Source organism: Netta rufina (assembly GCF_964035555.1).
Source record: "Netta rufina genome assembly, chromosome: 7".
Classification (NCBI taxonomy): Eukaryota; Metazoa; Chordata; class Aves; order Anseriformes; family Anatidae; genus Netta; species Netta rufina.
The window spans coordinates 26,940,721-26,954,376 of record NC_140130.1 but is presented as its reverse complement, the minus strand read 5'-3'; the positions used below and the strand labels follow the sequence as shown (position 1 = coordinate 26,954,376).

At 41.7% G+C, this 13,656-nt stretch overlaps 1 protein-coding gene across 5 annotated transcripts in view; it reads right to left on the bottom strand.

The window, feature by feature from the left end:
• Positions 1-13,656, bottom strand: part of ADD3 (adducin 3) — a 98,282-nt gene that overhangs the window by 58,475 nt on the left and 26,151 nt on the right. For all 5 annotated transcript variants that reach the window (XM_084290065.1, XM_084290069.1, XM_084290068.1 and 2 more), the window contains exon 2: positions 4,860-4,905. The gene's annotated coding sequence lies outside the window, so the exon portion shown is untranslated. The remainder of the gene's footprint in view (positions 1-4,859; positions 4,906-13,656) is intronic.

Sequence of the window (13,656 nt, the reverse complement as noted above, 5' to 3'; positions counted from 1 at the left end):
CTACATACAAAAGAAGTGCTTTTTCATGAGAAAGGCGACAACTGCAGAACGGTCGAACAGGATCTCCCTTTGTCTTTTTTATATTCTCTTTGATTACTTTAGCTTGCACAATATATATCCCACACCGCGTTTCATTTGTTTACGAGTATCTGGGCAGAGCTCCAGCGCTTTGATGCAAGCGGTCAGAGGGAACAGCTGAGTTCAGCGCGAGCGCTGCCACCAGCGGGGAGGGCTGGAGAGGTGGAGGAGGTACAGCACCAGCATCACGTCCAGCACAGCACGTGGCTGCCACCAGCCAAGCAACAGGGACCGAGCTCCAAAACGTTTCTTCAGCTGAACGGGAAAGCAGTCCAACAAGTGAGGAACTCCAGTTCCAGAGAAGTACAGAAAATACAGTTGTCTTCACGCCCTATACAGATCTCTTTTTCCATTCTAAGTGGAAAAAAATGCAGACTGCAGACACAGTATGAACAAATATTACTGTCAGCAACTACAAATATTTAGTGAGAAGGTTAACCCAAAAGACTTTCCTGCTCTGAAACCTCTCATGCTAAAAAAAAATAAAATATCTTCAAATTGATTCATGGCAGAGAATGAGACATTCGGATTACAACATTATTTTATGTGCGCAAGCCCAACTGCATGTTTAGTTTTGTTTCTGTTAATGGACTGACCAAGTAACTTATTTTCGCAAATATTTATTGGGAAGGGTCATTTAAGGCAGAGCTGCACTTGTACCCATATCCTGCTTCATTATTCACACAGATACGACTATCAAGCCGCTGCTGTTTGAAGAGCCCTACCTGGGAAGTGGCCCAGATGACAAAAGTGCCCAAACCAAGGAGGCTCACCCTGGGCTCAGCACTCAGTGGGGACAAGAAAGTCACACTGAGCAGGAGGACCCCAGGCCTCTGAGATCCTACGGTACAGCTGGGAACTGATGGAAGGAGGTGATCAAGCTTTTCACATTGGCCTGAAATGGCATGTATCCAGCAGTAAGCACTTATTAAGCAGTTTCCATTGCTCCAGCCTGGGAAGGGGTGAGGTTAAATGGATTTTGAGTAAATGGTCGTCACAACTGCTGGCCTGGGAGGGTGAGGGCTGGTAGGAAAATGGAGATCATGCTTTGCAATGTAAGAGACAGACGAGTCAAAAGATGTACGAGTCAGAAGTTGTGTTGGGTGAAAAAAAGTACTCAAGTACATGCTTAAAATAACCCCACGAGCAACATCTAGTCCCTGTGTGGGCTCTGAAGGCCCAGGGCTCAACAGCACAAAGCCCACAGCAGCCGGGTTAGAGGCACAACCTTCACCTGCACCGTCACAGTCACCCTGCAGACAGGGCCTGGACCGTGAGTGAAACTGAGACACAATAGACTGATACTTAGGGAGGTTAGAGACAAAAAGTTTGGTCAGCTCCAACTTCGGTAATAAACAGAAATGTTTCGGTAGTTGTCCTAGCCTGCCCTGCATTGACTTCTTCCTCAGTGCTGGGTGTAGGGTGATTTTAGAGCTTTAATTTCTAGCAAAACTAGCAATGCCACTTAGAGCCTAGAAACACGCTTCTTATGAGACAGACTGAAAAAGCATAAAACCCCCACAGATTCACAAGCATCTGCCCTTCCTCACAAGGACCATGCATGCAGAGGTGAGCAGGCAGCCCAAAAGTTAAGGATCAACTCCCAGTTTTATCTGACCAGGTTAAATGCTTCTGGGGATTGCTGCTGGCCTCTCTGCACTTCAGGGCCAGGATGACTTTCTTTTCTTTTCTTTTCAAACAAAAAAAGCAATTTAGGCAAGAAATTTGAACACAGATTTACATTCATCTTCCATCTGACTATATTTTTGTACTGTTTGCTTTTAGCTCGATCCCCAAACAAAGCAGGAAATAAGAAGCTGTGTTCTCCTACTGCTACAAGGCGGTGCACCAGCCTGGAGTTATTGAGCAAACCCATAAGCCCCCCAGGTTACATTCTTCCTGCACCTGCCGCCTTGCCTTTCAAGTGAGCCCTGCTCTTATTAAAAGGATCAGAGGCTGTCCTCAGGCATCCCCTTTCTTTGAAGCAGCAGCCCCAGCTCCATTTTAAGGAAAGGACCGCTTGGTTCAGACCTTTGTCAAACAGCACGACAGGTTTAAACAATTACTGAAGACAGTGCATTCGGATTCCAAGCTCCTCTTGCTCAGTCTCTAGTTTTAAAAATAATATTTTTCTTTCTGCTAGGGCACTCCTGAAATAAGTGCTCCAAACAGCAATGATCCAAAAGGCATTATGGAAAAAAAAAAAAAAATCAAAGCTGTGACATGGGTTATCAATAAAGAATCTCGTCCCACATGGAAAAAAGAGAAATATTTGTTATTTTTCAGCAATCAGAAAGACAGTGGTGAATCCTGACAGCTTCAGACAGAAGGGAATAATAGCTCCTGGGATATGTTACCCAAATGAGCAGCAGCAGAGAAGGGAGAAGGATCCTATAGTTTATAGTATATAGTATATATATATATAGTATATATATATATAGTATATATATATATATAGTATATAGTATATATATATATAGTATATAGTATATATATATATAGTATATATATACTATACTATACTAGTATACTAGTATACTATACTATACTATAGTATACTAGTATATACTAGTATATACTAGTATACTATACTATACTATACTAGTATATATATACTATAGTATATAGTATATATATATATAGTATATAGCATATATATATATATGCTATATACTAGTATATAGCATATATATATATAGTTTATAGTATAGCAGTGTTTCCTTAAACTGCTGGGAAAGTCTGCAGCCTGGAGCCAGCCACATGTTACTTATCAATGCTTCGAATGCAGGGCTAGTAAAGAAAGACCATGTCTGGTTCCTTTTGCAATAGGGAAAATCTCTTTTGAAGTCTTTTAGAGGGACTGACGAGGGAGAAAGTGTCAGGAAAAGGATCTGACAGGTTTTGTACAGTCAGGGGCAAGAAGACGTCTGGAATAAAATCTCTTGTCTAAATTGGGCAAGGAGATAGAAACCTCTCCTTCAGCATGGAGACGCCAGATAAAAACGTCTGAGGCTCGCCTGTATCTCTTTTCCAGTTGCACACAAATTCCTTCCTGTGCTTTCTGCCAGCTCCTGTCTTACCGAGAGCCTGGGGGCGCCTGCGCTGGGGAGCACAGCGCCTACGGCCAGACAGACAGCCTGCCGAGCCCCTGGGAACCGCTGGAGCTTTGAACACCCCAGGTACCATAGAAGGCCTTGCTTAAAAAGGTGGAAGAGAGCAAAGAAGGGACTCCTTAGTCCCTCAGCATTTCTTGAAATAAAAGGTACCTCCAATGAATACGCTGATGATGCCACTGCTTCACTGCTCTGGGACAGGATTTCTCTGTGTTGCCAGTTCTGTGCCAGCAACTAAGCAGAGCAATTTTGCACCGCCTGCCATGTAAGTGTAATCACCCACTGGCAGGCCAAGAACTGGACACCTTTCATTTTTACCAGCACTGTAGGCTGCTCTGCCCTTCTCTCAGCTTCCCACCCTCTGCGGACACCACTCAAAAGGAAAACACACGTTATTTTTTCCCCAATCGCAAAGCCAAAACAAACGCTTGATGTAATCATTCTCTAAAAACTCTATTGGAAGTAGAAATTTGAGAGATTACTTCTGTATGAACCGTACTCTTGCCTGTATCAGACTTTTGTATGTGGCGCATGAACAACCTACACAGCTATAAATACATTCACCTAGCATAAACTCCTGCACAGGGCAGAAAGCTGCAGAGCTCACTACAACAGCATTCCTAAGTAGCAATTTCACGTATTCTTATGGGAAGAAGACAGCTTTGTATCTCAGCACTATTCAGTTTGAAGAGCATGGAAGGATGCAGTAAGCTCTTACTTAAAAAATGTCTGCTTTACATTTTGACTTCTTCCTTGCTTCTGCCTCAGCCCTGCATTTGCAAGGTGTTCCTGTGCTTCTGTCGAAGAAATTATGTTCCAACTAAACGTATAATCAATGGACAGAAATAACTTTGTTGTACTCTTTCATCTCCAGTTTCTTCTTTATGCACACGAATTTATTTGGGAAGAAGAAATTCAATAACATCTGCTATGGCTCTATCTGCTTATCCACTCCCCTCTCTTTCCAAAATCATGACAAATAAAGGAGATAAACTTTCTCCAACTAAAAACAAAAAGAAAAAAAAGAAAGGAAATCCATAAAGCATTGTGAGAATGTTTGCTGCCTATTATTACGAAAGTGAGGAACACAATATTGTATATCCTAGCCATAGCACAGTAACACTTGTAAGTCAAAATAGAAGTGTCTAGAAAAGGTATAAAAACTGAAGAGTTCCTAACTTGTAAAATATCAGCTACTGCTCAGCTTTTGCAGACTTCATACTCCTCCTTTTGCAGCTTTAGAAATCATACAAGTAACAGTTAAATAAAGTGCTGAATTTTGTTAATTACCGTGACGAAGGGACAAGCTGCAAGCATTGCCTTTGCTCAGCTGGGATGGTTGGACCAGTGGGCAGCACCCAGCTGGAGGCCATCTTGCTGCCCATGCACATAGGAAGCTCTGTGTGCCCTTAAAGCAAGTGTTAGGCAGTGCTGTGCAGGCTCCAGCACTCATCCCAAAGCTAATGCACAGCTTCTCCCCACAAAAGTATTTTACACAACCGTAGCGAGATTAAAAAGCACAGATAAAAACCACAATTGCTTCAATAAAGCCACTTTAAAGTGGCAGCTTGCTAATTCAGTTATCCCCCACCCCCCAATTAAAATCATTACACTAAATGACCAGCAAGAACACAGCCAAGAATTCACGTAATAAAATGTTTTGGGTACCTTGATTTTTTTCCACAGCTCTCCTTGCTCTATTAATGCAGTTGACCTGTAAAGTAGAAAAAAAGATTAATGACTCATGGTAGGCTTTTCAGTATTACTGGAATATGCTGTACACTTAAAACTTTAGAAATCATTAACACAACATTAGGTTTCTTGAACTCTTTTTCAGAATATTTAATTTAATTATGTTTTACTTTGATACCATACAATGTATTCTTCATTAAAATAATAAATCTCAGCACAGGGAAGTCTCATTTAAGAGTGCCTGGGTGGGGAACCCAGCCATGTGCCTCATGCACAGCGGGCTGCAAACAGAAACCAAACCCAGCTACCTGCTGAATTTTGTCAAATAACCCCCACCCATATTCTGTAATTCCTCCCCAGGCCAGCAGCTGAACTTCAGAGCAGCCAAATGCCTGCTGAGCTGCTGGGCGGGCAGACCCTGACCAGGGTGGGAAGCAGAAGAAAGAGAAGCACAATCAAGAACACAATTCCCCTCTTTGAAGGCCGGCAGCTTCGTAGCTGCTGGCATGCAAAGTTCACACGGCAACCACCGCCTCTCCCTGACCCCTTCCTACCACCAAGCAGCTATGGGTTTCCCTCTCGCCTTCATCTTTTAACATGAAAGTAAAACGAGTAAATAAAATAGCGATTGTTTGCTTCTATCATCTTTTGTCTTCTCAGTCTTTGAGCATAAACTGTCTCCAGTCAAACCCAACAAAATCTATTTCCATCACCTTCCCTTTTCCCTTAACCACTCCTCTGAGGAAAAGCAATTATTTCCTGGTGGATGGGGGCCAGGCTCCTTGATTTCATACACGCATACAGAACACGTGCTTTTATTAATTTTAATTAAAAAGATCGACTCATCGTATATTAGACTTTTTATGCCTTGTGACATTGAGCTCTACCATCAGGCACAGATGGTGCTTCTTTCTAACCAGCTAACCATTTGTATTTATCTAAATTGAAACAAATTTAACCATCACCAGCTTTGCCTTGTTACTCCTCCAGGACTTGAACACTGTATCCTCAAGCATTACAGGTTTGGTCTTCTGAGTACATACAAGTACTTCAACAGTTTCAACACTGCAGCCTAGCCCTTTCTCCTTTACTGAAGTGTGTGGATTATCCAGTGCTGTTGTGGTTTCAACTGCACAGAACTGACTTCAAAAAAGAAGTGCACAAAAAGTAAGTAGAACGATACAAAACTAATGTAAGGCACTGCTGTCACAAGATATTCAGAGTCTACTTTCCCTACATTACTGTGTTAGAGAAAGCTAGTTCCCCACTCACTAGAAAAATAAACATTGCAAAAAGAAACTCTGGCGTTGTTTTCAGCCAGTTTGCACTCCGGAGCAAAGGACGTGCTGGCACTCAGCATTACCCCAGGTAAGCAGCCACTACTGGAATTCCCCTGCCTTCAAGGCCAGCAGGAGCATGAGCTGGGGGCAGGCCTGGGGCATGTTTGCTCCTCACCGAGCGCACCCAGGAACCCATGGCAGCGGCTGGGGAGGGCAGGGGACACGGGCTGGCACCAAAAAGCACCACGTTACAGCCGGAGCACTCCACAGCAGCAGGAATTTAGACACTTGAACGTGGCCATTTATTCTTGGCATGAGTACGGTTTATTTTTCATCTACTTCACGCTGCTGGAGATAAGGGAATGCTATTTCTATGTGAGCTCCTGATCAGTTATTTTAAGCGTAGCTGTCACCGGCAAGAGGAGATGTTGTGTTGCAGGCTGGCAGCTGCTCTGTTAGACCTCAGTGCCCTCCTCGGCTCCGTCAGCCCAGGGCCCAGTGGCCCTTATGGTGGTGGTCAGCATGTTTTAGTCCCCTGGAGTCCACAGTACCCACCATGGGGCCAGTGCAAGCCCTGGCAAGCAGTGGCCAGGCTGTGCCCCTACCTTGGAGGCCAGAGACCCTACAATGGTCAGCAGAAGGCAGCAGGGAGGAAGACCGCTAGAGCCATTACGCTAGAAATGGCACAAGCCCCTGAGCAGACGCTTTTCCTACTGCTTGTCACCAGCTCTTTGCTACCAGCCATTTCTTCCCCTTCACATCCCTGCTCCTCAGTAGCACTGCACGCATTTTCATAATCTCTTCCCCTCTCCCCAGTTTAAAATTCCCATAATCAAACAAAGAAAACCCTCAACAACTGTAACAGTACCACAACATTGGTGTCATGTCCTAATTCACTCTGCTTAATCGATCAGGGTCTTCTCATCCCACCCTACCACTCCTGCAGCATGGTTGAGAAACCCTCTGGTGTAGGCACTGACCAGCAGTTGGCTTCGCTGAGCTTAGCACCGCTTAAGACATGCATGAAGCTTTCTTCACTAGAGTAAAGATTAATTAAATGCCTCTACAGCCAAAATGAAATTGCACATCTAATACCGAAGGATGTAGATCATATCAAGGACAGGGGGAAAAATATCTGCAAAAGGACTAAGAGTCATACAGTAAACATCATCTCAAAGCCAGCTCTCAATTCAGGGAAAATGAAGACATTCTTGGATGAATGGGCTAGGAAGAGAGATTGATTTTAACTTGAGATATGACAGCGGTAAGACAAATATTGAACATGAGCAGCTTCAGAAATTTGGAATACATCTGAATGAATGCATATGTCAAAAATTAGACATATTACACAAATCCTAACAGGATATTGAAAACACAAGTACACATTAAATGTTAGAAGCCTTCAGCCTGCAAGACAAATGGATTTGTGTGTCAAAGATGCCATTTCTCTTCTCGAGAATTAAAGTGAAAGCCACTTGGTTATTTGAGAGCTTTCCCCTCTCACTCAGAGAAAGAAGTAATGTTTTAGAGCTGCATCCAGAAAGTATGAGTAATCACAATGATGGATAGTCAAGGAACTGATGGGATATCCCAAAGAAACATCCTCTGGAATGAAAATATAATCTTCAACTACTCACATTATAATGGTTGATCAGCGCATATTAAGAAAATACACTTCTGGTTTGAATCCAAACCTTGAGTGTAGAAAGCAAAGCCCTAGTAAATATTTAAGAGAATTTTGAGTTCTGAACTGAAGAGCTGGCAACTTTCCCCCCCCCCCCCTTTTTTTTTTTTAAATAACAAACAAAACCATCAAAAGATTGTGCAACTCTAAAAGAGCCCTTAAGGAAACAATTGGGAATTTTTCATAACATGGTATTTCCTTATACCACTGACCACAGGAATGCAAACAGTTCCACCAAACAGAGATTTCTTCATTGGAAACAACTGACAATCTAACCATGTTTCCATCTTTTCCACTCTCAGCTCTCAGCATACAAAATAGATGACATAATAGGATACAGAAGTGGTGTACAATCACTATCAGGGCCATGAGACTTCTCTACTTAAAGCTCAGCAACTGAGAGGTATACACAAATATACTTCCAGAAGGTTAGAGAGAGAACTTTGGTTGTATTATTGAGCATCATTGCCTAATGATTATTATTTTTTTAATTGCAATTTCTACTCCTTTGTTGGATTTCACCAAAATATACCTCTCTCAGCCAGAAACCCCAAACCTCAACTCTATTATCAGTAAAAAGACTCAGTCCTGCAGCATTCCCTGACAGCAAGATGGGGAATGCCAGTGAGGAGCTTTGCTATGAAAACCTGGGTGGTTACTTGAACAGTGGATGAAAAAAGCACTAATGGTAGTATACCCCTTGCACCCTATACAGTATCTCCTACGTTAGCCTAATGAATAGATTTCCGCTACAACTTCTCAGTTCACAGTTGTTTCAATAAAGCTTATCACCACTACAAATCATCCCTGAAGGAAGCCAAAAAAAAGCATATGGGAATGTGCAATGGCACTTCCAGTACTAGAGATCTACTGGCCTTCAGACCCTGTGTGATGATAGCAAGCATCAGAGACACTCCAAGGGAAATGCAAGACAGGCCTCACAAAGGGACTAGATTTTCTTGACAGCTAATTAACAAGTTACTCTATCATGGAAAAAGCAATTAACACCCTGTGCTGAGCTTCATGTAGAGAAGAGAGAAAAAGAGGAGAAATGAACATAAGCAGTGATAAAACCAGAGTGTATCATCAGAATTCAGAAAGGTACCAGGAATGCAAAGAGGTACTGATCATCACCACCCTGACAAATATCTGTCATCACAAATTTGCAACTCAATTAAGTGAAGATTTTAATCAGGGCTACAACTGAATTTAATTTCTCTCCACTGCAGCTGAAGGAAAGCAAGTGGAACAAGTCATAAAAACAGAACAAAAACAAAATGTGCTACAAAGAGCCCAAATTATTTTCAGAAGGAAAAAAACAAAGCAAACAAAACTCATGAAAGACAGAAAGCTTGATGTTTTTAGTGCGCCAGACAAGTCAACTCAAGAAGTTTGGATGGTATGAAGACAGACAAATGCCTCAACTTCAGACAGAGATGTTAGAAGAATTTGCTTGTGTAGGAGGATTATTACACCAGTACTCAAGAAATCCACTCTTAGATTGGAAAGATTGGAAATTTTGGAATGCCCCATTTTTGAATTAAACAGATCATGGAAAAAAATGCTCAATGCTTCTCAGAAAGGAGGAAGGGATATGGCTCTGTCATCCAAGGAGGCCCACAGGGCCAGGGAAGACATCTCCACACGAAACACCAAGCATGGCCTTCTTTAAGGAGTTACGACAGTCCCAGCTCACAGCTGGGGAAGGGAATGCTCCCTCTTCTTTTCAGTTATAGTATCAGCTTTACCCTTCAGAGAAGGCCTAAAACACAAAACCCAGACCTGTATTGTGAGTGTTAATAGATGAAATAAGGATTACAGAGTCCCTGGGGATTATAGAAAACCCCGTCCATTGTCAGCATGCTGCTCCTTCAGCCTCCACCAGGCCCTTCATTGCTCACAGAACCCACAATGTAGATATTCTGTGGGGGGATGAACATCAAGGAGAACATCAAAGGCACTCAATGTTCAACATTTCTATGACTCATCAGTTTTAGTTCAGAGCTGCCTGGAGCACTAAGTGACTACTACCCTCAATCTACCAAAAAGGGCCTCTGGTCTTAGATAGCTCACCTTCTCTGAAGTTACAAGCACATGAGTACTCCCTTCCTTTTTAGTTGATGCTGAAGATCTAAACGTAAAGTATAAAAAAAAAAAAGCAACTTGGCTTAATGACAAATAGTACAGCAAAAAATATTTCTCTAGTCATTACCTTAATTAGATAGCAAAATAAAACATCAGCTGATATGTTGAAGTCTGTACTGAGATTTAGAAGACTACTCGAAAGCTATTTTTTTAGTTTTATTACTCTCAGTAACACAGAGGAAAATGAACACTAAAAGCTTTTCAATTTAATCTTACTGATGATGCTATACAGAGAACTACCCTGTGCTTTGACTACCCAAACTATGCAGATTGTAAGGCAAGGCAGTATTTAGAATATACCACATATTTCCACAATTAGAGCAGAGTAGTATCAAGCTATGCCAGAAATGATTTGCTGGTTCTGATTAAAAACACACAGTTCATTTTTATTTTTTCCTACAGTTGCTGCACCAAGATGCATGACCAGAACAGCAAGAAACTACAGAGCAGAGTCCATGTAACACTGCTACTCAGGCTGAGCTTTCACTACTGTCAGTGCAAGCTTTAGCATGAGAAAGTAGAACTTGATTTTAGACAAACGTGACAAAGCTATTTAAGAATTTTTAAAAGGCTTAAATTATGAATTCTGGCTCAGCTAAATACATGTAAATATGAAAATGCTAATTCAGATTTCCCTTACTGTTTGTTTGTTACTCCATTTACCTCGGATCCCACTATAAAAGGCTCAGTGCTCAGCAATTCAGTGTTATAAAGAATACAGCTGCAGCCTAGAATCTATTTTAATTACTAACCATGTTCAAGCAAGTTTGCAAAGATCTTTTCAGGTAGGGTATTTTAAGCACTGCATTATTACTTAAACTTAGTTGATATAAATGCAGTCCAAGTAGTGAAAAGTGGCAGTTTCAGAAATCACCTGAATGGACTTAAGGGTCTGGATGACAGGCACAGCTCTGTAACAGGCGTCCTGCCTGGCCTCGGGAAAATCATTTGAGCATTGCATACCTCTGCCCTGCCTCGCCCCCTTGAAACAAGGTGAAATCCTGACTGAAAGCAGGATTAGTCAAGCTCTATTCATTCACACTTGTGAATATAGTGCATCTCCTTCAGTGACTAGTATTTCAAAACAGACAAAATACAAGTGCTCACTGTTGGCTTCAAGGTCTGTCAAGGGGAGGTGGACTATGCTCCCTCATCCTTAATTACAAAAAAAGAAAAAGCTACACACAATACACACAAAATTTTTCAGTTGTCCCCAAGGTTTGGGTAATCATCACCAAAAAGCCATCTAGTATTTTCCAACTGCTATTTAAAGCCCCTGCCTACCCACCTTGCATCCTGATCTTATTTTCACAGCTTTCTTTGTCCTGTACCACATATATTCTGATATTATGACTCTTTAGACTTTAAATCTCTATTGGAAAAAAAAATATATCTTAAATTCTTAAGAAGAAAAGAAGATACAAATGTGAAAGCCCAACATGATTCCTCTCCTACCTTTTGCTATTCCAGGTTTCCTGCTTTCTTCTTGTCCCTGAGACTGAATGTCATTTCCACCAGTCTTTCAGTGTCAACTCCAACTCATTAGCTTTTGCTACAGTCTCATTATGACCACCAGATTTCATCTACTAATATGCTGCGCTGCACACTTTAAAAATTGTTCTTGGCTTCTCACCAGAAGCTATCCACCCCAACCACTCCTACCTAGTGGTTTCCAGGACCCTACTCTCAGCAGTGCACAGTTGCTCAAAAATGTCAAGAGTGCTAGAAGCGTGAGGAAATCCCACCCTCCACCCTTCGCAGGTCCGTCCTTTCGTTCTTTGCTCCAACTCCTGCATTCAGTTTTCAATGCACTTACAACAACTTTATCGCTGGTCCTCTTCTGCTATTGCCATGTGTGCTCTTGTCATGAGAACTGCCTATCAGCATTCCTTAGACTAACCTCCTATGCCTGGGAATTACAAATATACTAGTTTGCTCCTAGGAACCAGCCCTGCGCTTATTTAGTCCTTTTTTATTCTCAGCCCAACACGTCCTCTGCAGCATCCTCACCTCAAGGAAGGCATGGACATTTCAGGGAGCCAGACTTCTGCCCCTGTATCTGACATATGATAATAAGACCAGGACCCTGGTATGTGCATTTGACACGCTGTTCTCATTAGACTTGCACAGAAAAAAACACACTTAAACATTTGCCGTTACAGTACTGGTACAGCAATAATGGTCTGCCCAAGGATAAAAAGCAATGCGAAGTCTGTAGGGAATCTTTTCATACTTTATTATTTTTTTTTTTTTTAAAGTATCAATAAGATCCAACACATTCTCATGTTAGATGTCATTTCAGAGCATGATTTTTGCAAGCTGTCTTTGATGTTTTACTGCAGAAAACACCCATTCAGGATGTCTTTACTAGGAAATGATGCGATGCCTGCTAACTCGATGCTTGGACCACCTACGTAGCCATTGATTCCTTTCTAATCCCATCTTTTCCTTTCATATCATGTTCTTATTTTTAAGTCATCAAATCTACAGCAACCCTACACCTGCTCCAGCACGCAGATTTCTCCTCCAGCTCTGATGTGAAAGTGTTTACCCCCATTGTACCTCAGCAGCATTACTACTGAGCGGTTCCAGCAAGGTTACTGTGATTGCACATCTCACTCTGAGACTGTCCGAACTTGTCTCCTACCACACCCAAAACCAGAAAGAGAAAAGAGGAAAGGAAAAGGAAGCCCTGCAGCCACAGACTGGAGGGAAGCCTTTCCCCACACCCCACAGAGCGACTGAGTGCATGGCACAGCCTGCGTGCCTGGTGGTAGACGAGCTGAACACATTTCACAATGTAAACTTCAAGTGTCTGGTGCTATTTTCTTCCAGTAATAATTTCTGGATAAAGTCATAGCTGGATTTGTAACAACAGCACTGCTGCAAAGGTAATAACAGTGTGCACACAGTTCTTTAGATCTTTTTCCTCAGCTACAAAGTACCAAAACACTCATTTGTTGAAACAAACCATATTCGGAAGTTAAACAAATGATAACTTTAAAACTGACCATCTCCACTGCTGAAAGAAAACCAAAAGAAAAACTGCTTTTATCCATTTTCTTCCTACTTTCTGATAAACAAACAGAAACTTTGCCTCTTCATACGCTTTCATTTAACCACTATCATGAAAGGCTCAATCCAGCCCCAAACCTCAGGAAGAACTATACTTTTTTAAAAAAAAAAAAAAAAAAAAGTCTGTAACTGCATTTTCATCTTTCACTTGTTCACCTCTGACTTCTACAAAGCTTAATTCATCCAACCTCCACCCTAACCCCTGGGAGCATCTTGTACTTTCCAGCCATCTGGACTGTATTTACTTTACTAAGAAGTTAAATTTGTTCCTGAACAAAGAAAACCCCTTACTATCTTCCTGTCATGTCTGCACAGTTATTTTCTAAGTTCTTATTTTCTCAGAAAAAATTATGCCCTCTGGGAAGCTCTCACAATCTTTTCTGTGAGCTCTACTGGGGTCATACAACTTCTTCATTCACCCATTTCTAGGGCTGCTTTTTTTTTTTTTTTTTGTAAGAAATTTGTATTTTTTCCCCTCGGTTTTCAATCCCTCTGCACAAGAGCCCTTACAAACAGCACTGAACCTCACACACAATAGAGCAGAATGATGGCAGCTGTAGCAAAGCATTCAAAAACCAAATTCACTCAA